This window comes from Centrocercus urophasianus, unplaced genomic scaffold (genome assembly GCF_019232065.1).
Source record: "Centrocercus urophasianus isolate 14NV4802_14NV808 unplaced genomic scaffold, USGS_Curo_1.0 seq_10, whole genome shotgun sequence".
In the NCBI taxonomy this organism is placed as follows: domain Eukaryota; kingdom Metazoa; phylum Chordata; class Aves; order Galliformes; family Phasianidae; genus Centrocercus; species Centrocercus urophasianus.
In genome coordinates, this window is record NW_024884142.1 from 95,864,166 (window position 1) to 95,888,199 (window position 24,034).

A 24,034-nucleotide genomic window follows, 5' to 3' on the forward strand; every position below is an offset into this window, starting at 1 on the left:
GGAAGCACAGGAATATCCCAGACAGAACATTGACAGAACATTGTTCTCTGCTGCCACAAGTTGATGTTTGTTTTATTAACGTCTTAACACTTCTACCTTTTTTGTGTGTGAATGTTGAAACAAACAGCTCCAACCACCCCAATGCCTTGTTCTGTTTTTCTCAGGAGTAATGCTGACAGGCCACAGAAAAGAGAGCTCTGCCATACTTGGTGCAGTAGAGAATCGGCAAACTCAGAGCATACACAGGAACAAACCAATTCTGGCTCTAGCAAACTATGAAAGCTGCAGATTAGATTTGCTTCTGAAGTAGGGCACAGGCTGATAAGAATGTGGGATGCTGCTTCATCGCAGAGAAATAATAGCTTCCATGTCTGAGAAAAGCATATTTAATTGGTACAACCGAAGCAGTGGCACAGCAGGCAAGGTAACCTGTCACTGCAGGCTGCCTATCTGCTCTGGTAGGGCAGAGCTACATGGTGGATTCATCTGTTGGGAGGTGCAGGCTGAGGTCATCTGTTGCTGTCACAGTTCCGTACCTGTTGGACTGGATGAACAGGCTGGGACCACTGCCTGCTTTCTAGCTGGGATGGGAGCAATGATTTATTGTCTGTGTCACAGCATATCCTGTTCCTCCTCCTTCATTAAGTGGGTATCATGGTGTATCCTGAACGCCACGAACCACTGGATAGTCCTAGAGGCCCTCCCGGTCTCTTACTGAAAGGAGGATAACACAAGCAGCAGTATCATGTGCTGGCTGGAGAAATATTATTCATATACCTTCAGGGCTGAATTCTGCCTGTGCCAATGGGACTGATTTTATCCTGTTAGTGAAATCAGCTGCAGAATTTCCTTTGGCTCCAGCTGTACTGTGCTACCAGAGCAGCCTAGGAAAAGGCATGTGTGTAGGTTGCCTTGAACTGTAATGGCCCTCCCTGGTTCTGTGTGCCTTGTTTTCACTAACTTGACTCAGTAACTCCTGTTTTTGAGGTTGAACTCTGCTGGTTCTGACTGTTGTCCCAACTTAGGTGACAGGCTGGGACCTGCCTTCCCCATTTTCCACCTTTCCCCTCCCTAGGCCACAAAAGGTGCCCATGGCAGCTGCTGCCAGAGGATGCTTTGGGAAATGGGGGTGGAAAGGGGACAGGACACAGCTTAGAGAGTGGGAAGGAGAGAAAGAACAATCTGTGATGGCTGCAGGCAGATGTAAGGGGGGAGAGGAAGGAGGCAAAGCAGCACAAATGATGGTGGAAGAATGCAACAGCTGCATAATCCACTTCTGAGCACAGATGCTGCACTGCAGTATGGAGCCCATGTGCCTGCTCTGTTGCAGTGCTGACAGTGGGACTGCGAGGGTATCACCCCTACAGACTGCAGAGAGCATTGAGCTGCATGAGGTTCACTCCTCCTTCCTCTTCTGCCCTCATTTCATACAAAAATATTCTATTTTTTAGCTATATCATCATGCCACACACTCACAGGGCAAGGGCTGGTTTCAGGTCTGCTGTCTACCAGTTTTTAAACAGTTTTTACTTTTGTCTTGAACCAAAGGTAGGGAGAATCAGGCCTCTGACTCAAATACTACCTTCCCACAAAGCTGCCATGTTAGCACAGTGGTGTTCAGATATCATTTGGCCTCTGCCAGTGTCCTTTTCCCTAGACCTTGTGTAAAATGAAAATAAAAAATAAAACTGTTTCTCCACCTGTCCTCCTCTGCTCTTCCTTCTCCCTCCCCTGCTCAGTGTCTGGTACATGCTGTGGGAAGGTCACAGGCTAACAAATGCACAACCAGACAGAGAAGGTCAGGTACCAGGAACACACAACAACAAGCTGAGATTCTACAAATGGCAGTTTTGATACTGGGAGTCCTGGGGAACAAACAAACACTGATTTGGGCTTATCAATAGCAGCCCGTCTCTCCTATACTGCTCACAATCCTCCCATGTATTTGATCTCTTTGCAGTGCTGTTCAGATGCTGATGTTTTTCTAACAGTACAACCAGTCCATTTCAGGTGTGCTGGCAGAACATCGAAAGTGGTATCTGCACATTCTTCTCCTCCTTGTGAATTCTTAATTTAGGAAATAAAGGTCAAAGGAGAAGTGTGTAGCTGATGGGCCCACGGGTACCACTGAGAGGGAAGGAGCCAAGCTCTCCAATGTACTATTTAATCTGTATATTCATTGATTGTACAATGAAGTGTCAAGAGCATTTAGTGGGATGTGAGGGATATTCTCCCAGGAGAGCAGACATCTATCTCTGTTGGGGAACTTCTGGAAAGAGTTCTGCCATCTTATTCTGGCTCCTTTCTTCAGAATCCAAGCCTCATTTTGTTTCAGTACTGTAGTGAGCACGTGGGAGTTTTGGATGTAATTGCCATGCAGATTTGAAATAGAAGATTATATTAAATGGAATACCTGTTAACTTTTATACTTTCCTTTATATTGTTCTTGAGTTTGCATTGTTGGCATAGTTCAGATCTTGATTTCCCAACCTTCTGCAAAACTGACAAGACCACATTTTGTATTGCATGAGCTGCCTCGGAGGAAGCCGTTGGAGCTTTGGCTGCACAGACCTACTGGAAGCAGCTGAACACAGCCAGCTCAGGGCAGGAATTGAATACACCTACTGAAATTGTAGGAAAAATAAGGTTGGAAGAGACACCAAGAGACAACTGAGTTGTATCCTCTGCCTAAATTGTATCTATTTCAATCCAAATAACTGTTTTCTTAAAAGCTTCCAGAAGTGGCAATTCCAGTGCTCCCTTACAGCGCCCACAAGAAATCTAAAAAAGCTCAGTGGTAAAATGATTCCAGTGATAAATTAAGCAGCTCAGGCTTTCAGTTAAGGTTGCTGGTGAGCCCAGTACATTGTAATTAATAAGTTACATCCTGGCCAACTTTTCAATCATAATCTTCAGTGCCACAAAAGATAAAGAAGAAAGAGCTCAAACCGATGTGTTTGGTGTCTGTGGCTCTGTGCCATCCAAGGATGGGTTCTGTATCTTGTTTTTTGTCATGGCAGCTCAGCCTGAGGACAGCAGCTGTGTGACAGGAGGTTGGACCCTGAGCCACCTGATGCCTCAGCCCTGGTTCCCTTCCTGGAAATAAACCCTAATGCAGACTTCAGCTGATTGCCACATAAACACTGGGGCAGAGTACTGCTAGAAAGCTTGCTTGAAAAAGGCCCAAGAACAACAGGAAGTAAAACCACACTGGTTTACTTAGTGGGGATCGTAATATTCTTCACAGATAATGCCAAAGGCCATCTCCTGCCTCTGACTCAAGCATTTTGCAACCCAGTGGAGATAACAGGGTAGTGCACGATGGAATTTGGTCACCGTGCTCTTTGCTTAGGTATCTATTTGTGTAAGAGTTTAATTCATCACACCAGTTATCATCTAAATGCTCTGGCATGTATTCATCCAACATGGCTGGCACCTCCCTGCTTGGCACAGATGTTATTTAACACTGACATGGATTTAATACCAAAGGTTGTTTTATTGAGTTTTGATGCCAGGGCACTGGAGGAGAGCTTCACCTGGTTAGACTGACAGGCTGCAGTTTTCTTATATATCTGTATGGCATCTAGAAGTGGGCAAAAGGATACATTTCTAGCAAACAATGGCAAATCAAATCAGCATCTGTACTTCCTTTCATCTTCCACTGCCTCATCCTTTTTCTTCAATATCAGCTTTTTGGGCCATCATTCTCCCAACTCACCCATCACTAACTTCACTTAACTTGGTATGGGGCATCTGTTAGCAAGTTTGTGAAGCTGCTTGCATGTCTGTGTACTGCTTAGCTGTGTGTCGGGAGAGAGCATCTCAGACTTCTGTGATGCTCTGTGGATCTGCAGTTGCATAGTTGACCGTCTCATGGAATTATCAGTTTTCACAGGGGCTAAAGATGCAGGGAGGAAGGAGGAACCACCTCCCACACTACACCTATCTTCATGAGGGAAGACAAACAACTTCAGCCCAGCTCCATAGGCACTTTCCTCTCTCCAAAGAGGATTATTTTGGACTCCTGCCATGCCAGTGATTGGATACACAGTTGGAGAAACAAGTTACAGCTCAAAGGTGTCACACTAACGAGACCCTCCCCACCCCCAAATACAGTGCATGCCATGCTTGGGCCCCCACAGTCTTCCAAACACAAATCTTCCTTACAACTCTGTGTTTTTCTTGTTTCTACTTCTCGTAAGTATCCTGCTATATTTCATGCCTGAAAGAGGCAACAGGAAGGAGATCAACTGGAAGGCACGGGATCAGTCAGCAAGGACATTTAGTCTACCCAGAGCTCTGAAGCACACCTCTCCTTGATGCTGAATCATTCTGTAAGCTGGTGCATTTCACCTCAAGAGTTTTATTATGGAATTTAGAGAGATCTGAAAGTATGCTTACATAACAGGTTTGTCCTATCAGTATTGTTGATAATTGCATACCTTCCTTGGCTGGCAGACTAAACTGTGAGTAGTTATACACTGAATTGAACTAACAAATAACAGAAAACCAGATGGGATTCATCTGTTATCACTGTTGTTCAGCATTAATCCTTACATGTAACAGAAATGCAGTGAGAAAGCTTGGGCTCTGTGTCTGTTAAGAACCAAATGTCTTCATCCTAACACAGCACATCTGTAAGGCTAGTCAATTAGATCTGTAATTGACAGCCTTTACTCCAATTCCTTCAGATGGCAGATGAGGATAAAGTATCATCCCTATTATTTCAGAGCCAATCTCGTAATTCCTGTTATCTGTATCATACAAGGATACGCATCACTACAGTCCTGTGAGGAGGATGGGACAGACCAGTTTAATAAAATCTTTGATGAAGCAAAGAACAGTTTTTGGACTGCAAAATACTCTGAATTTTGGTAACAGAATTTGAAAGAAGAAATAAAATAAATTCAGCTTAAAACTTCAATCAGTGAATTCAAGTGGTAAAGCTCACTATCATGGAACAGCCAAGACAAGAAACAAGCACTAAACAGATTCTTTAGTCCACAGAGGGTGGGTTCTAAATTATGTCTTTAGAAACTTAGATAATCAGACTAGTTTCCAGGTATACCAAAAAGATTCTTGCTGATCTCAAAAGACTGCTTACCACTGTGGGTGAGGAATGGCCAGTGAAGCTTACAGGTCACCAGTGGATTTTCTTGTAAGATATAATCTTCTATGGCTGGAAGGGTTGTTGCACAAATTCATCCATGCTGTCCTTCTCCTGAGATCTGACAACACGGAAATGGCACTGATGAGGCAGCTCCAGTTTCTCCCTAAAAGCAAACCAAAGAAGACAGAACAGATATATAATTTCAGGAGCTGTAAATTAGCCACTAAGGATTAAAGAGAAAAAAAAAAGAAAATATTTACATTCCACTGGTAACAATGGTGAAAAATAATTAGAAAGAATGTTAGAAATGTTAGAAAAATAATTAGAAAGAAGTTCCAAAATCAGGAACTAAAATTATTTATAGCTATTTAAAGATGAAGTAATAAACAATTAAACACAATCAGTTCCTGCACACACTGCCTATGTTCATTAACTAATGAGATTCTTTCTGTACTGTGGAGAAAACAGGTCACATTTTGAACGCATGAGCTTATTCAGATTCAGCTGCTATCTAGCACAGTACTGTTCCATTTAATATTCATTCCATGGCTAGTGTTCAGTGTCCAAATACAAAACTTGCTCATGGTTCAGAAGATGTGGTAAAATCATCACTAAATAAGGAGCATCACAAAGCTGAGTGGGTTGGAAAGTCACTGGGGTTTATTATCTGAGATAGATAATAATGTAGATCTGAGATCCACATGGAAGAGATACAGCACATGGGGAACATGTGCTGTATCACAGCATAGTTGCAAGGGCAACAGCTTCCACTGAGCTGATTTTTAGTTGCTGTTAGTTCTAAGAGTAGAGTTTGGAAGGAGCAGTGGACTACTGCTCTCTCCATCAACACGTAATTAACATTACTGGAGACCCCAGCATCCTTCATTAATGGAAAGTGTGCTGCCAGCTCTTTTCTAGTGCAAGCCCCTGCACTAATGTGGCACTTGCCAGATGTAGTGACCCCTGACTCCGTGTGGGGAGGCACACACTTCTACACATCTACGAGGCCATGGTTCTCCCCCAAGTCCTGTCTCAAGGTGTCATTCAGAATTGTGCAAAGTGATGTAAAATAATAACATTTCATGGCTACGTCTGTTAAGCTTCGTATCATAAACATAAAAGACTGCTGAGAAGGATGCAGCCTATCTAAAACTAAGAAAGCAAGGGAGAACTGCAGTGGCAGTATGTCATATTGCAACACATGCTGCAGTCAGAAAGAAAATAAAGCACAGACCTTTGTTACTGCTTTCTGTTCATGGAAACAACAAGACCTTTTAAAAAAATGAAAGTGATGCATCTTCATTTTCTTTGGTGGGCAGTCATGTCCATGGCAAAAAGAGGTACATCAAGTGAGTTGTGGTTACAGCATTTAGTCCAGCTGTAGTTTTTTTAGTCTCATTAAATGCACAAAACTGAGGCAGAAGTGACTCCTCAATAACATTGCTTCTAAGCAATTGACAGCAGAGAACCAAGAAATTGGCCTATGACAGCAAGAGAGAAAAGAGCAATCCAAGAAAGTTCCAGCTGTAATGTTATGTTTACTGCAGTTATGCCAAGTTCAAACACATTTCTTTTCCTACTCACTGCACTGTATCCCAAAGGGGCAGTATGGCATGCACCCATGAGACACAAACCCTGCAAGAAACACAGTGGGATATACATATTTAGCCTAATGGGAAATAGCTTTTAGATGTTTAAGTCAAGGTTAATGCTAATTTGCACCTCTTGCTTAATATCTGAGATTGATAAAAGTGAATAACAGGATAAAAATACTGTCCTGTGGCCTCCTCTGTATCTAGCATGTATGAATGTCACCCAGTACTTTGGACTCTTTCCCACAGCTGAGCCAAAAGCTGTGTGGAAGGCAGAGCTGAGCTGCAAGGAGTGATCCTCTGTTTTTATAACACAGTTCCTACTTGTCTCCCTGTCCATTTCAGCTGAGCTCCATGCATACACAGCTGTTTGGCAGCACTATTATTTGTGAGCCATTTACGTTTCTCATTAGCTTATTATACATGCAGAATTCTGTGAGATAAAAAGAAAACAAAAAGCTGCTATTGATATGAAAATGGAGACTGGAGACTGAACCAACAGCACGACCAAGGAAGTTTCATGTTCAGTGGAAGAGACAATGACGATCTGTTTCTTTCAACACAATCACAACCAGCTCAGACAAAGATGCTCACTCTCATTACAGCAGAGCATGTATGGACACTGTCATGCTAACAGAAATGTTAGCTCAGCAGGAATTTGCTGAAGAGCAAAGCAGGGAAAAGCTGTTTATGAAAACTAAGAACTGTAATAGCTCGGTTTCACTTTTGCTTCGTGCTTTCAACACAGCAACTGTGAAGCTGCAATCTGAAAAGGCTCTGTATGCTTTCTTCTCTACAGAAGTCTCAGTAGACCAGCTTGCAAAATAGGTCTTCCAGGAATATATTCTGACTAAGAAAGGAAAGCTTTATATATGTGTGTATATATATATATATATGCATATATATATATGAGCTATTCATTGAGCCAGATCTGCAAAAATATGCCGCCTGAGAGGAATCCACTTCTTCTAACTACCTATTTGTATACCAGAGATTGAAAAAGCGTGGCTGTTCAGCTCCAAAACAAATCTTATAGGAAGAGCGACCAAATGAAAAGGAAACACCTGAAGTTGGACTTCTGAATGTGTGTAAATTAGATTTGTGAAGGGGTGTAAGGACAGTCAGGACCTTTTGGAGGGATCTGCAATCTGCTTCCCTTGTAATCTGAAAGGTTTGAGGTCTGAGGTCTGAAATTGTTGATCTGAAAGATCTGTGTTCCTTCTGTGGGCCAGCAAAGCAGAAAGCTACTTTCACTCCTCTCAGAAAGCATTGGGAGTGTGTGCAGACACAGCACGACAGTTATCTGGCAAGCTGCAGTGACATGCCACCTCTCCAACACTACACTACTCCAACTGAGTACACCTTGTCTCACGTGCTGGACATTTGGGATGAGTGACCTCCTGCGTGCAAAGATTTGCTCCTGTATCAGTCTGCATCAGTGACTGAGGGTTAGGAGGATGGAAAAAAGGAGCTTTCATTGTTTGATGTAATGAATGTTGAAAAAAAACAGGACTTAGAATCATATCATGGAATCACAAAATGGCCTGGGTTGAGAAGGATCATCCAGTTTCAACCCCTGCTATGTGCAGGGTCGCCAACCACCAGAGCAGGCTGCCCAGAGCCACATCCAGCCTGGCCTTGAATGCCTCCAGGGATGGGGCATCCACAGCCTCCTTGGGCAGCCTGTTCCAGTGCATCTCCACCCTCTGTGTGAAAAACTTCCTGTTAATATCTAACCTAAACCTCCCCTTCTCGATTTAAAACCATCCTCCCTTGTCCTATCACCCTCACAGCCATTCCTCCTCCTATTTATACACTTAGCTTTCTAAAAAATGCTGTTTTACTACAAGAGAGCAATGGATTGCTAACTACTGATTGTAAAAAGAGATCATTGACTTATATTATATGGACAATTTATGCTGCTTGCATGAAATAATTAAAAATTGCATCCATCTACTGATTTTTTTACAGAATATTATCACATTCTGGCAGAACACAGTACATCTGCTGAGAAACTAGCTCACAACGTGCGACACCTCCTATCTCTGCCAATATTAGCTTTATGGATCTAGTAATAATATTATGCTAATAGCTGCTGATTGTTATTTGTGTACCAGACTGTTCCAATACCATGGTGATGAGTGTGCTGTTAGTGTCTGGAACAGATGGACAGAACATGAGAGATGTTTGCCTTGATATTAAGATAAATAGGATTACCTGTTTCATTAACAAGGCTACATGAAATCATGGGCAAAAACACGTGGTCCTATCACCATCTCCAGTTGCTGACAGAAAGAAAAAGACTGCACATTTGTTTTATTTATTTATGCCACAAACAATGTACCCTAACTTTCAGAAAGAGCAACTCTTTGAACCACACGTAAAGCCAATGCAGCTGTTTCATGCTGTTAAGAGTAGAAACTAAATTCACCACCTCCTGCTCCTCCCTGCCAGCTGCCCAGCTCCTTTCCAGCTCTTTGCAGAACTGATCCTTGAGGCTGGAGATGGGGGTAAGGAATCACAACACAGTGATTCCTTACCTGTTGATTTTAAGGATACCTCGTAAGGAAGAATTGCAACAGCTTCCATCCTCTTTGGAGAAAAGAATTAGAAGAGTAATGAACACTCCTACACCTCATCTTTTCAATATTACAGAGATACAAGGAGAAAGGTCCTGCTATGTTGTTTCTTTAGCCAGACCATGGAAGTCAAGGTAGCAACTTTATTCTGCACTCTCTTCTTCTCACAGAAATGAGAAAGAAAGGCCATGAGACAGAAAGGAAACATTTTCACTGTAGGTTGTGCAGCTCTGTTTAGAATTAAGACCACAATATTGGAAAAAAAAAGATCTCAGGGTACTATAGTATTATACAATACAAGATATGATTCCATATACAGATTGTACTTGATTGAAAAAGCAGTTATGTAGGAAAGAAAGCTCTGACACGGAGCGCTGGGGATATAACCATAACAATTCCTTTCCTATCTCAGTGAAAAGCCAAAAGAAGAAACTGGAATCTACTGCTTTCATAGAGGAGCTGCCAATTTCCCACTGGTATCAGAGGCCAGTCATGTTTGGGAAGGAAATGACCTACTGCTGCACGGCAAAAGTAGCAGGTGCAGATGGCATGTGAGCAACTTTCCCAATCACTGATCTGCCAAGGTCACAAAACAGAAAGCACAAAGGTACACCGGTACAAATGGTTTTAAGGACACTCATTCAGCTCCTGCCAGGTCATCTACAGATTCTGAAAGCACTTCATTCTATTTGGCATGCAAAAAGGTATGAAATAAGGCCACCGACACAGATGAGGTGTCAGATCACCACAGTGATGTATTTCCTCTTCCCACCACACACAAACCAAATTCTGTAAATTACATATGTCAACAAGCACTAGCAATATGCTGAAGCACCACAGTCATTCAAATGAATGGCAGTGCCTCGTCTTTAAATTTAATTGTCTGTTCGTGCTGCCAGGAATGCTGTTTGGAACTGTCTGCCTGTCCTGCAGCACTGCCTGGCCTGCAGGCAGCTTCACAATGTCAGGTTGCAGCAAAGAGCTGTGAAAGGAGATGCTCAGAGCCCCTGCCAATGCTACCGAAGGAAGCACTCGCTGCCTTGGTCTGCCAGTGCAATGTGTGTCTGAGGATGAAACAAATAACAATTATGCAAAGTGCCAAAGGCCCTACTAGGGGATGGGAATTGGTGTCAGAACATGTCAGGTAAGGTCAGCACTACTGAAGGTGCTGCTGTGGTTTACCATAGGCAGTGAGGAGTCAATCCTCAGAACTAAACCAAGAACACTTTCTGCTGTGCTTTCATTTTCCATTCCTTTTTTTACTGGCAAGAAACACACATCTACATCTGTCCGAGGCATCATGTCACACTGCTACGAGCAAAAGGAGATTCAGGGTTGGTCCTCATTCACATCTAAAATACACAGCTTGAGAAAATAACAGGAAATAGCAGAGCAAAGACAGTTTCCAAGAATCATAGAGCCAAATCAGCACTTTGTTCTTAGTGGGTAGATGAAAAAAATGCCTTCTCTGCCTCTCTGTGAAGCAGGGTGAAATATAGAACGATGAATTCTATTTCCATAGAGCTTTGCATTTGCAAATACTGACTGTATTTCCATCTGATTCCAGTAGCAAAAACAGGTTAGGTATGCTAGTTAGAGTAATATTCATTTAGAAGCTAAGCAAGACACATACGAGATGGTGTGCCTTCCTCCTTCTGAGGATGAGTTCCTCTATCCTGAAATGAGCATCTAAAATAAATGGAACAAATCATTGTCTGAAGTTCCTGCTTCTCCTTATTGACTACTGACCATTTGCTGAGACAAGATGGCTGAAATATAGGGGGTGATTCATTTGATTTTGTCCATTACTTATGAGTTCCCTTCAAAATGAAAAGCAAAGCAGTGTACAATACCACCACGAGAATCCATTTTTATTGTCTCAGTAATTCAGTCTATTCATTTTGTACAGAAAAAAAGCAGATGTCCCCTGCATTGGCACTAAATTTTTAGCCTGGCTTCTAGATGTTGCACTACATGCTTTTTGCTAACTCTGCTAACATCCTCATATTTTGCAGAGGTATTGCTAAATGACTGTCACATTGGTCTGGAATGATGAGGTTATATTTCAGGACATGAGTAAAAATCCCTAAAGGTGTGGCTTGGCCAGCTTTAAGGAGAGAAAATATGGGGAGGAGGAAAGAAATGCAAATGGAATGAGAAATTGTTCTGTGTGTGTATGCTGTAACTTTCAGATTTTCTTAGATATTCATCAGTGAGATCTGTGAAATAGTCTTGAGCAGCACTTATTATGTTAAACTGACAATATTCCTTTTGGAAAGGTACACCATTTTTCCTTACTGACTTCATTCCCACCCTGATCTGACTGCATTATGAATATAGTGTAATTAATCAATTAAATGTTTTATCATTCTGTTTCCTTCATAACAATGGACTCACCGATGTCTACACTGCAGAACAGACTTACCTAAAATAACTGCTGCATCTACATATGGACAGTATGGTTGGTCACACTGAAAGGCTGCTGAGCTCAGAATCCCATCTCCAACAGTGTGAATATTTCATTATATATGAATGACCCAAAGAGATGCAGCAAAGTACTATGAAAATAGAGTTGTTAAGTACAACTTTGCCACTACAAGTCCCATGTGGTGATGTTCAAGGCACTGCTAAGCTGGCAGTCCCGTGCTTGGCTTGCTGTGGTGGTGTAAAGCTTACTTTTGGCTTGATCTACAGGGAGACACAAGGAATTGCAAAAGTGTTACTAGAAAAGGTGATTTGAGCTGCTGGGACTTACACTGAGCATGGTAAGAAGAACTGTGACTGATATGGATCTGGGCTGTGCTCTGGGGCACCAAGATCACAGTGTGGCTCTTTTGTGAATAGATCTTGTTTTCCATGATCCAGACAACGCTTCTAATATACTTAGCATCAAGGGAAGAATGTTAAGGGTAGAATAAACACGTTGTGATACAACTTCTAAGTCCTCTTCCAGTCTCCAGCTTCCATAATCATTTGTCTTTCCTTCATCCATGAGCATACTTATGTCTGCTGCCAAGGTTACACACAAAAAAAGACTTCTTCCATTCACAGAATCAAGAGGACCATTTTGTTCACTCACTGTGCTAAGAACAAATACCCCCAAATTCACACACCATAGAAAGTGTTACTATAGACAGAAAAGGGGCATTTAATCCTCATGATATTTAAAGGAGGCCTCAAACAATATTCTCTTTTCTTCCCAAGCTTGTTTTTATATAGAAAAACTCCTGGTCCTTACTGAGAGAATACTGCAATTATAATTACAAGAGTGTAACCTGACAGGTTCTTATTATGAATAAGAAATAATATTCTATATTTATTAAATTAAAAAAACATGAACCCTCATGAAGGAGTTGCTAGTTGGGAATAAGGACTTTTCTTTTAACGATTCAGTCATTCTATATTTTGCAGCTCTGTGGTGCAGCATCTACCCACTGGTATCAGTTGAACGTTTCTGTATGGAAAAGGCAGAAGAACAGGCTGATACTCCCTCCTCTCACTTCAGAAATAAACTGTGAGGCCTTTTTCATACGCTGTAAAGGAAGGAGAATACCTTTCAGCTAAATGTAAGGATTTGCCTTTGAGAACTTGTAACTAAATTGGAGTTCTCTGGAAGACAGCTCTTCTTTACTGTACATACCCCACAAACTCACAGAATTGCAGGGGTTGGAACCGACCTCAAGAGATCATTGAGTGCAACCCCCTGCTAAGGCGGCTCCCGTACAATAGGTCACAAAGGTTGGCGTCCAGACAGGTCTTGAGTATCTCCACAGAAAGAGACTCCACAACCTCTCTGGTCAACCTGTTCCCTTACCACAAAGTTTGTACAGAACTCCCTGTGTTCAAGTCGTAGGCCATTACTCCTGGTTCTATCGCTACACACCACCAAGAAGAGCCTGGCTATGTTCTTTTTAATGCACCCCAGGATACCACTGGCCTTCTTGTCCACAAGGGCACACTGGGCTCGTGGCCAACTCATTTATGATACCCAAGGTTCAGTTCTAATCTGCTAACAAACATTACATCCACTGCAGGAAAATGGCCTAACAAGTCCAAAAGAGCCCAACCTCTGCTACCTTTGTTATCCCTGGAGCAGGTTCTGATGTTGGCTAAGCCAATGCAAACACAGACCAAACAGGCAGGATACTGCTAGTTTACAACCCTGCAAACACTCTCAGACAAGAGTCAGCTGAACACACCAGTCGTGCCATCTGTGTTGTGAAGGAGTCACTCTGGGGCTTTCACGATGTCCTGAATTCCTTAAAGAGGGGAATCCCAGTCTATCTACTCAGTACTGTTCAATATTATCAACTGCAACTGTTGAAAGAAGGGCTTGCACCCTGCAGGCTGACTGGTTATCAGAATCAGAAAAGTAATGATTGAATAATGAACTGAACACGGAAATCTATTTCACAGAATGATGTAAGAAATTATATACAAGAGATGAATAGACATTAACTTCATCAGATTAAATTCATGCTTGGAACTAGTTGAATTTCTCAAAGGTAGAGGGGGAAAAACATACAGCTGTTTGTTTTAAATAGCTCTTCCAATAGTTTCCCCTTTCTATTTTCATCGGGGCCTTTCTTTTCTTCCTTGGACAAAAGAGCAGACTAGCTCGACCACACATTTCAGCTACAGGTTCTCAAATAAAAGGAAGGTTATTTTTCAAGTCAGCCACAGCACCAGCAAAACAATGGAGTTCTGACCTACTGGCATGAAGATTTGATAAAAATTTGATAAGAACTACAGAAAGTCTCTCCAGTTCACAAAATGTGCCTATTAAGATGGATTTAGATACATGTCTGGGTAGATTCTTTCACAGACTTGTGTTGGATTTAGTTTTCCCATACATACCAGTGCAACTTCCTCTTAGAAAAGAAAATATATATTACTTTGGAATGACAAACATGTTAAACAAAACAAATCATACCAGTAATGCCAGCATAACAAAGAGTCAATTAAAAAAAAAAATAATTTGTACACACATTTGGACTAAATCTGGGATTTTAACTATACATTTTCTCACCCAGTAAATAACTGAGTTGCAAAATAAAAAAATAGATCAAAATGAACAAATGAACCTACCACAAGTGTACAGTGTTGTAAAATTGTATGCCAGCTCTGTATGGAACAACTTCAAAGGTCACAAAGTGAAAGCTGGTTTTAATCATGCTTCCATTCATCCTTTCTATTCCAAACCCTCTCTTCTCCCCATCTCCCCCTCATCTGAAATGATACCACCAGTGCTGGAAATTACCATATTTGGGGAAAGTGCCTTCTCTGTTTTGATTTCTTAAGGCAAAAGGCCTGTGCCATTGTATTTTGTGCATGAGGGCATATTCTGCTGTTTTAACTTCCCCTTTAAATAACTCTTGAATCCAGTGTGTACTTTTCAAATAAATTTGTAACCAAAATAAAGAATTCAAGATACAAATTTGTTGCAGGTTTATCAGACGTGGGCAGCTAACTGGGATGAAGAGATCCAAACAGCACCTCCAGCCATGGGAAAGGATGTACCAAATCCCTGTTCACTAGACAATGTCCTAGGACAGACACAAAGACCATCCAGGCCAAGGGAAAATTTGGATCAGATCTTGCACCAGATTAGATGTGAAAGAGCCCAGAATGGGACACAAACCCATCAGAAACCAGGCTTTGCTGATTCCATTGCTCACGGATGTACTGGCTCATTTCCCTTAGACTTTCCTATCACACAGAGAGCCAGGGTTCCCTAAATGTCTGCTCATGCTATTCACAGCTCAAGATTATCCCTGACACCCCAGTTATCCCTTCTTAGAACCTCTAGAGGATATGTGGTAAAGACTTTTTTCCACACTTGGAATAGATTCCTTAGTGCCCCCAACCACGAAGTCGTACTTTAAACACACCATTTCGATCTACCTGCAATTTTTCTCAGTATAAGAAAACAACTGCTTAAGTAGCTTTGTTTAAAATGTGATTCTGCTCATTGATGTTGGCTTGTATATGAGTCAGCCCTTTTCTTTCTGTTCATAGAGCTTGGATAGTCAAGCCCTCCAAATAGAATTAACCACTCTTTTGTACAGGCAGTAGCCACGACCACGATGCTGTATGACTGTGCATTGGCAACAGGGCTTCACGTCACATACAGATGATTTCTTTTACACCTGGTCATACCATTCAATAGGATTAACACTCCAGATGTGCTAAGAGAAGAGTTTGTGCTAATTCAAGTGATGCAGAACCAGATGCCATATGTCACAGCAGGATTTTAAACTGCTTGATAAAATCTACCTAATTGTGCTTAATATGACTTAAGGAGAACTCACAGGACCTCTCTGTGACAGGTCAGTATGTGACAGCTAGAAGGACCCACAGAGCTGTGGAAGGAAAGTCTTCTTCCTCTGCACATCTGGACCTGAAACAAAACTTCTGTTGACATTCTACACAAGCCAATGCTGCAGCTACTGTTAGGTTAAGAAAACAAGAAACAGAAATGAAGCTGTAGGATTCCAAACACTTTAAAAAAGGAAAGCATGTTTCTCCTTCGGACTTGATAAGGCTCAAATTTATTGCACTTTTTCATTGAGCAAAACATCTTTTGGCACATTCCCCTGTTCCAGTGATACGACTGTGAAGGAGTGAAAACTAAACAGTTTAGTCCAAACACTTACACAGGACAGCTGTTAGGCTCAGCCCTTCAGCTGAAAGTCCTGATAGCACTGCTCAGCTGCATGAAACAAGGTTGTGCACATCCTTGCACAGTTTCAGTGGCCTTACTTAAAAAATAAACACAAACACACAAAGACAGATGCTCATCTTGACTACAGATAAATCATTTTGATATGTGAAAAATTGCATTCTGAAGGGAAAAAAACGAGCCATTCTCTTTCCCAGCCATCTCCTTTCATAAAATTGCTCGAATGGCAGAAAACTGGAGTCTTCTCTTTTTCATACTGAAGTGAATTGGCCAATGGGATTCCATGTTCTAATGCTGGGTGTTGGGCCAGACAGAATCTATGCACATAAGCCTTTTTGTCTTTAGAGAATCTGGCTCAACACATCATCTCTCTTTTGCATTAGAAAGACCACTGTTAACCTCACCAAGGTACCTCCTGCAGATGTAGGCTGAAGAAACAAAGCAAGCAAATGATGTTAGCTGAGGAATGAATTACTCTGGTAGTCAGGAGGAAGGAAAGTCTCCGAGGAAATTTAATCACCACACCCTCCCAGTTACTGAGGCTGTGTGGAAGTCACAGCTGGGTGATGGCTTATGCAAACTTAGGAAAATGTTTGTTTAACGAAAAGATAAACCATTCACGACAGTATCTTCTGTGTCTGACAGGATTGGACTACTACAGAAAACCCAGTCTTGCATTCATATCTGCCCAGGTAGACCACTGTCTCTGTGGGGAACATATTTGTGCACACAGTTTAATCGCAGGATTCCATCTGAAGGATGTCAGAGGGGACATTTGCTACATGTGAACATCTAAAGAAAGAGTTTTCATGTGCATCAGAAGGAAAAAAGGAAAAGAAAAAAGAAAACTGACAAATGGTCCAAAATAAGTTTTTTTTTTAAAATGTGGGACTCCAGGAAAAAACAATCACGGGATACACAGATTTTACAATAAAATGAACAAGGAAAATTTCTACCATACCCACCCAGTGGGCAAAAAGCACTGCTGCAGAACTCTCTTGGCTTACACTCTGTTGCAGTGAACGGCACTCTTTGGGACTGTTCAAAGATTCCAAGTGGGATGTTGCATGTGATTCACTGAGTCTTTTTTTGTCCTTTTCCAACTAAGCATTTTCACAGGGAAAAAACAATGATGTCATCAAGTTCCCCCTCTCTGCTGAGAGCGGATAATTGCAAGGTTTTGTTGATTAGAACATTTCAGTCAGTGACATTTTTAATCAAAGCAGGTTCATTTGCCATTACTTCATTGTAGCTCACAAGGGAGGCAAAATTCCCTTATAGATCTCCTTGTGGGCTACAGCCAGGCCATGGAGGACCATCAACTTTTCAAGATGGGGCTTGACAATTAAAGAATCAAAACAATACAGTATTTTGGGGGGTCTTATTCTCGTCTGCAACATAATTTTCCACAGAAGAAGAAACAAAGCCAGATGAAAACGCGACGAATTAAATATAGAGTGCTACATTCTTCCCCTCTGAAGATACTGAACAACATATTAAAAATTCTGAGAAAACCCATACAACTCCAACACTGCAACTATATAGCAGCCTAGCTACAGTTTTAATTACTGGGCACGAGGGACGAAGTTAGGTTTCTATCTTCAAGCAGCAGTGCTTAAAGCAAGGACCCAGACCCCAAGCTATTCGTACCCTGCTCCTATTAGTGTTCAGGTCTGAGCATAACTGAGCAGAGATAGCAGCTCATTGCTACTCGAGGCTGCCACCTCCTGCCTGCAATCCCTGCTCTCTCCTGGCTGGCTAGCGACCTGGTCAGGGTGCTGCTTCTAATGTTCTTTTGCTTGCAAAGCTAACTCCACACAGAAAGGATGTTTCTTCAAGAATAATTAGTCACCAATATTTACATGAGTTACAGGAAGCAGAGCAACTGTGCAATGTGTAGGATTCATCTTAGGAACAGTCCTATTTCCATGGATATCCAAAGCTGTCAGACCAATGAACAAATCCAAAAAGGAGATGGTTTCCTCCTCCAGAAGCACCATGCTGTGTTTCAATAGACGCACCTCTCCATTTTAGGATACTCACTGAACCATTGCCAGATAAAAATACATTGCTGACATCTGAAATGTCTTATTGCACTTAGAAACTGTTGATTAAAGGAGGAAAGATCAAAGAGAGAAAGGTTGCATTTACCCCCCAGTGATTAATACTGGCTTTACCTTCAAGAGGCAACAAAGCTGCCAAAACTGAGAAATTAGAGGACAGCCTTATGCTCTGCACACTTCAGATGTCTGAAAGTTCTTTGCTTCTAATCAATTAGGCTGCAGCCTCACATTCTTCATTCACTCATCTGAGGCTTTCTTTCCGTAAGCCTGGCTATTGGGGTCACTGTCAGTGGGCATTTCCACATCATTATCCAGTCTGAGACCTTGAGATTTTCCTCATAAGGAAGCACAAGGAAACATGAGTTGGGTGGTATACTTTCACTCAAGTTCTTATCCCTAAACAGAAGCACAGTGGGCAATCCTGTATCCCACTGACTAGGAAACCAAGACACAGGTGCTTCCATCTCCTAACCTCTTGTATGCTGCTTCCAAGCAACACAGGAGCTGGGAGTTCATCTCCCAGTGTCTGTGCACATGGCCTATTTACTGAGCACCTGCCTGTCTGCCCTCACATCCTGCTTCCATGGGACTTTCCACTCTGAAATTGCTGCTCACACCTCATCTTGCCTCAGCCACTCATTCAAGTAAAAGTATTCTATATAAACTGAAATAAGAAATACAGAAAGGGTTCTGCATTTGCTGTGGGTAAGTTTTGAAAACTGCATTTGTTTCTTATAGAGTCGGTATCCAACCTCACAGTAATCAAAAATCAGCACTGTGGTTAATGCACAGGGCTGGGCATCAGATCATTTACGTTCTGGCCTCTGCTCTGTCTTAGACTTCCACTATGCCATAATCACTTAAATTCCACTCTCAGAGGTGACATTTAATTTGGGATAAGCCAGGTTTGTCTGCTAGACTGTAATATCTGGAACTCAGTTTTCAGAAGGTGGTTTCACTGACTTCAGCTGGTATGAAAAGAACTCAAAATCTTTGCAGATCAGATTCCCAAAAACGAATGGTTGTTATCTAGGTGCTCTACAAAGCATCCATAAAATGTTACTGATGGCATAATGGAGAACTCCAATTTATGAATACTTTGCACATGCTATGCATCCTGAAACAACTGCAGGTGTTTTAGGGAAGTGGGGGTAGAGTGCAGAGCACACAGGGGCTTACTGTGAATGAGGTGATCAGTGCTCAGGATACCTTGCCTGCACGTTTCAGTGCATGACTTGAGGCTGTCAGAAATGAAAGTGCTTCAAATAAGGAGCCACAGCTGAAGAGACAGATTTTCTCTACCATGGAGGCCTCTGTGGCCCCTAAATTCCAGTGAAGTCAATGGAAGTATATGTCCTACAGGGACCTGGGCTGTTGTGACCAAGTAGCATCATATCCTGTGATCAAAATCCATTACTATTTACAATGTCTGAATTCCATCATATAACTTTGTCTGTATTTTGGATGGTAGATGCCAAACACACTTGGAATTCTACAAAGAATTGAAACTAAAATTTCAATTTTAGAGGGGAGATTTAGGTTAGATGTTAGGAAGAAATTCTTCTCTGAAGGGATGGTGAGGCCCTGGCACTGCTGCCCAGAGCTGTGGGTGCCCCATCTCTGGAGATGTCAAGGCCAGGTTGGATGGGCCCTGGGCAGCCTGAGCTGGTGGGGGCAGCCCTGCCCACAGCAGAGGAGTTGGAGCTAATTGATCTTTAAGGTTCCCTCTGACTTAAGCCATTCTGCAATCCTATGATTCTAAAACTAAATCCAGCAAAATGTGACTTTTATGTGTTCTCATATTTGTCTGGAAATGAATCAACAAAAATAAATGTTTATACTGTTACCCTGCGATTTTCTCTGTCTGGTGAAGAAATGTTGTGGAAAAATCCCCAACAGCACAATCCTGTGCTTAACATACTTTAATAATACATCTGAACATCTCACTCAGCAATCCCAGTGCAGCCTACACCGGATAGCAGAATCGAGGTGAGGAAGTTTGGCAACTGCATTACTGCTTCCAGTTTGCATGACTCAGACTGGGTGGTGCTAACAGGGAGGAGAATCCTGTCCTTTTTCTCAGCAGAAATTCAGGCCTGCTGAGCACTCTTACCTGACACAGTTTGACACATGAGCTGTCTTCTCTGAGCATGAAAATTCCCTGCACGGGCTCCCACTACAACACTGCTTCTGGCAAATGACTGAGTTTGGGTTTGATAACCAAAGATATTAAAGATATTATAGATTTAGCAAAGGTTGGAATCCCTGAATGCTGGTGATACAGCCATGCAATGCTGGGGGGGGGTGTTGGATGTGTTGGCTTATCTGCCCCTAAAACATTAACTATTTGGGTGCATACTCTAAGTTCCTGTTTCCCCTGTTTCATGTATATCTAGCAAATTATACTTGGTGTTTAGTCTATTCTAAGGTGTGCTTTCTTTGAATCTCTATTTTCTTTTGATTTTGACAAATGATGTAATTTAGAGACAAAGGTAAAATGCTTCAGCAGGAAAGAAAACAGATTAACTAAGAGAAAAGAATTAATACCAGCACTTCTGTAGGGTGTCCTTTTCTCGATCTGACAAACAAAACTGGAAGCAGCCTCAACAATGTAGGGTCTGGCCCCAGTTTTGCCAGCCTGCACAGAGCTGGCACAGGCAACTCCTACTCACCCACCCTGCAAAGGCTGAGAAAGAAGCGAAAGTGGGACTGGAACTGCATCATTTCCTGTGCTTTTATACTCTCCAAGCTGCCACTTTGTTTTGTTAAGGACTTTTCTCAGGCTGATCAGACAAAGAAGAGATGTCTTCTGTTCCTCCTGGATCCTCCTTTGCCTGCCATACCAAGCAGAGCTCTGTGTGCATCAGTAGCTCATTTTCCCTTTCTGTTCTGAATGCTTCCTGCTTCTGTTCATAGTTTCTCTATGCCTGCACAATAGGATGAAGGCAGGTCTCCTGACTGGCACGTTCCTAAAAATCTGTTCAACTCAGTACAAGACAGATGCAGTAAAAGCTTCAGGACTCCACTTAGTCATCATACTTTGCTTATCTTCTATCACAAAGCCTCGCCCTCTCGCTAAAGCCACAGCAAGTCACTGCTCCATCTCCTCCTAGGAAACAGTGGGTAGTTCTCTCTGTGGCTTCACAAGCAACAGATAGTGGGCTCTAGCTTTCTGGCAGAGAAATTTTCCATTTACACAATGTTATATGCAGGTTACTTTGCAATTTACAGCAAGAAAACAAAGCTGTGAAGTATATGTACAAATCTACTGTGACAATAGAAAAAAATACATGTTATTTTCTTCTTATTGTTTATTTCTTTACAACCTAGAAAGCAAGTTGCACTAACTAGAATATACATCATTAGAGCTATGTACAAAAGAAATACCAGTGTATTTTGTATTATTTTGTGTATTTTGCATATAGTTAAATCTCTCCTGCGTATTTTATGCTATTAGAATGGCTCAAGCACGACACAAATACTGACACTGCAGAGTTTCTGGCAATGTCGTGCTGTTCCTTGATGCCATTCATGCAGACAGCAGATCTTCTCCTCCAATTGTGTACCAATGGATGCTCTCCATTACCCTGCTTGCAGCAAAAGACACTGACAAGTACAGAACATGACAAAACGTCTCTCCCTACTACTAACAAGGCTGCTCTGGTGCTCTGCAGCTTCCTTCTTTACAGCCACTGCATTTTCTATTTTCTTTTGAACACAAAGTAGCATCTCAGTCCAACTAAATTAGTAAAGAAAGTTTTAAAATAGACTTTTGTGCAAGCCACGTTACATTTCCTCTCCTGCACTGCATGTGACCTTTAATAAAACACCAAAAGCTTTTAAGTCTATTCAAAAACACAGCAACAGTTGGTAGCAAGAACAGCGATGCCTACACTGTGCAGTACGCTGTGCAGCACAAGTTCCTCCTCAACAGGCCTATTTCTGGTGCAGAACTTGTGCCCCTTTAATGTGTCACCTTATATGCTATGCTAGATGCAGCAAATTAACCATTTGTTTTGCAGGGATTGGCAGACTTCAGTATTACTGTTTCCTGGGTGACTTTAATTACACTATGATTTCTGACTGCAGCTATCAGATTAATCCCTTGGGCTTCCTTAACTTAAATCCCTGGTAGAAAAAGGCTTATGTAATAAAAGCTGCGGGGATGTATATTAATGTAATACAATTAAACTAATAAACATATTTTTTGAGTTCTACTGAATGTTTAATCTCAGAAAAATTAGCAAATGCATCATTTCTTTGTTGTTTTTTTTTTTCCTTCAGGTCTGCTACATAAAGGCTAGTTTATCTCAGAGCAGAGAACGCCTCGCTACGTAAGGAAACATAGTGGAAGCATTCTGTCTGACTGATCAGCAGAGGATTAGAACTCAAACTGAAACACTTCTCATTCACAGAGCTCAAGTGCTTTATTCATGAGCACAAGCATCATATGGCATGGTACATATCCAGCTCATTAAACTCAGATTTGGGAAGGTTAAGCCATGTGTCCAGAATTACATAGCAAGTCTAACAGTAGAATAGGAGGCAGAGGCTACTTCCTCAGTCTGAGCCCTTTACAATGGATTCAACAAGATGAGTGACTTCAGATAAACAGATCAACTAATTTTTCTGGGTGAAGAACTGCCTTTTAAGGCAACTGTTATACGTATCTGTTACATGTATCAAGCCACAATGTAAACCCTTCACTTGTATGAATATGAAAATGTCACACATTGAAAAATTGAAAATATTAATGCAAAACTTACCTGTATCACAGTGCAATTCATATCCAGGTACAGCTGCTGATGCTCCAGAATGACCAGGAAGTCTCAGAATCACAAAATGGCCTGGGTTGAAAAGGACCACAATGATCATCCAGTTCCAACCTCCTGCTATGTGCAGGGTGACCAACCAGCAGCCCAGGCTGCCCAGAGCCACATCCAGCCTGGCCTTGAATGCCTCCAGGGATGGGGCATCCACAGCCTCCTTGGGCAGCCTGTTCACAATGGGGAAGGAATAGACAGAACAACTTGTCTGCATAACCAAAGATAATAAAAATAGAAATTTTTCAATGTCTCTTTCAAACTTTTCCATGGTATTTGCAATGTTTCTTACAATTTTGAAATACAGATGCTATCTAAAGTCTTATCAGGTCATTAAAATAAAGGCGAAACATTTCAGCTTCCTGACAGCATTAGGCTTTTTTCTTAAAGAGTAGTCATTCATTGAGTGATTTCAAATTCTGATTATTCACGATGCACTTTGAAACACTAACAAAGAATGCAAAATACAAAGCAATTTAACAAAATATGGCTTTTAGCCCATATTATTAGCAGTTAGAACACTATTTACTAAAAACCCTTCCCAGCTTCTGCTTTCTTCCCCGCTCCATCTCTTCTCTCCATTCTCCTGTACACCATTTTCTGCACGCTGACAGAACAAGCGAGGTGTTACAGAGGTACAGAGGCCGCTAGCATACAAATTCTGAGTGATGCTTATTTGTCAGAGGGAAGCATATTCCCAATTCTTAAGCATCTGCAAAATCTGTTCTCGTAGCTCTTTCCTCTCTGGGAGGCATCAGTTCAAAAGGTAATCTGGGTAAGAAATTGCTTTCTCTTGAAAGTATGCGTTATACCTATAAAAATGAGGATATCTATGTATACATGTGGAATTTATGTGGAAAATTGATTTTTTTTTTTAAACCAATTTACCTCTCTCTGCAACGCTGACTGCTCCTACACTGTGCTGCTTAACTCACGCACGTTCGGAAGCTGGATGCCCCGCCACTTTTTCGTTCTCGATAGCCGAATTTGAAACGTTTTCAGAAGTTAACCCCTGCGGCACGCCGCCTGCCATTTCCCATGTGGGGGATGGTGGGACCATGGCAACGGCGGTGGGCGGGGTTTATAGGCGCCCGCCCGCTCCGATTGGCTGGCGGCGGGGCGCTGACGGCTTCCGGAGTGCGCGCGCGGCAGGGCGGGCGGCAGGGCGGGCGCGCGGCCCGGCGG

At 42.0% G+C, this 24,034-nt stretch overlaps 1 long non-coding RNA gene across 2 annotated transcripts; it reads right to left on the reverse strand.

Moving 5' to 3' along the window:
* Positions 1–3,169: 3,169 nt before the first annotated feature.
* On the reverse strand, positions 3,170–23,833 carry LOC122161789. 2 transcript variants are annotated; one of them, XR_006169296.1, is made up of 4 exons: positions 23,738–23,833; positions 22,793–22,873; positions 5,105–5,273; positions 3,170–3,583 (listed from the first exon to the last, which is right to left on the reverse strand). It is a non-coding gene; the product is annotated as an uncharacterized LOC122161789 (long non-coding RNA). The 2 variants fall into 2 exon arrangements; XR_006169295.1 differs by lacking the exon at positions 3,170–3,583 and having other exon boundaries at positions 4,059–5,273.
* Between the last annotated feature and the right edge of the window lie 201 nt (positions 23,834–24,034).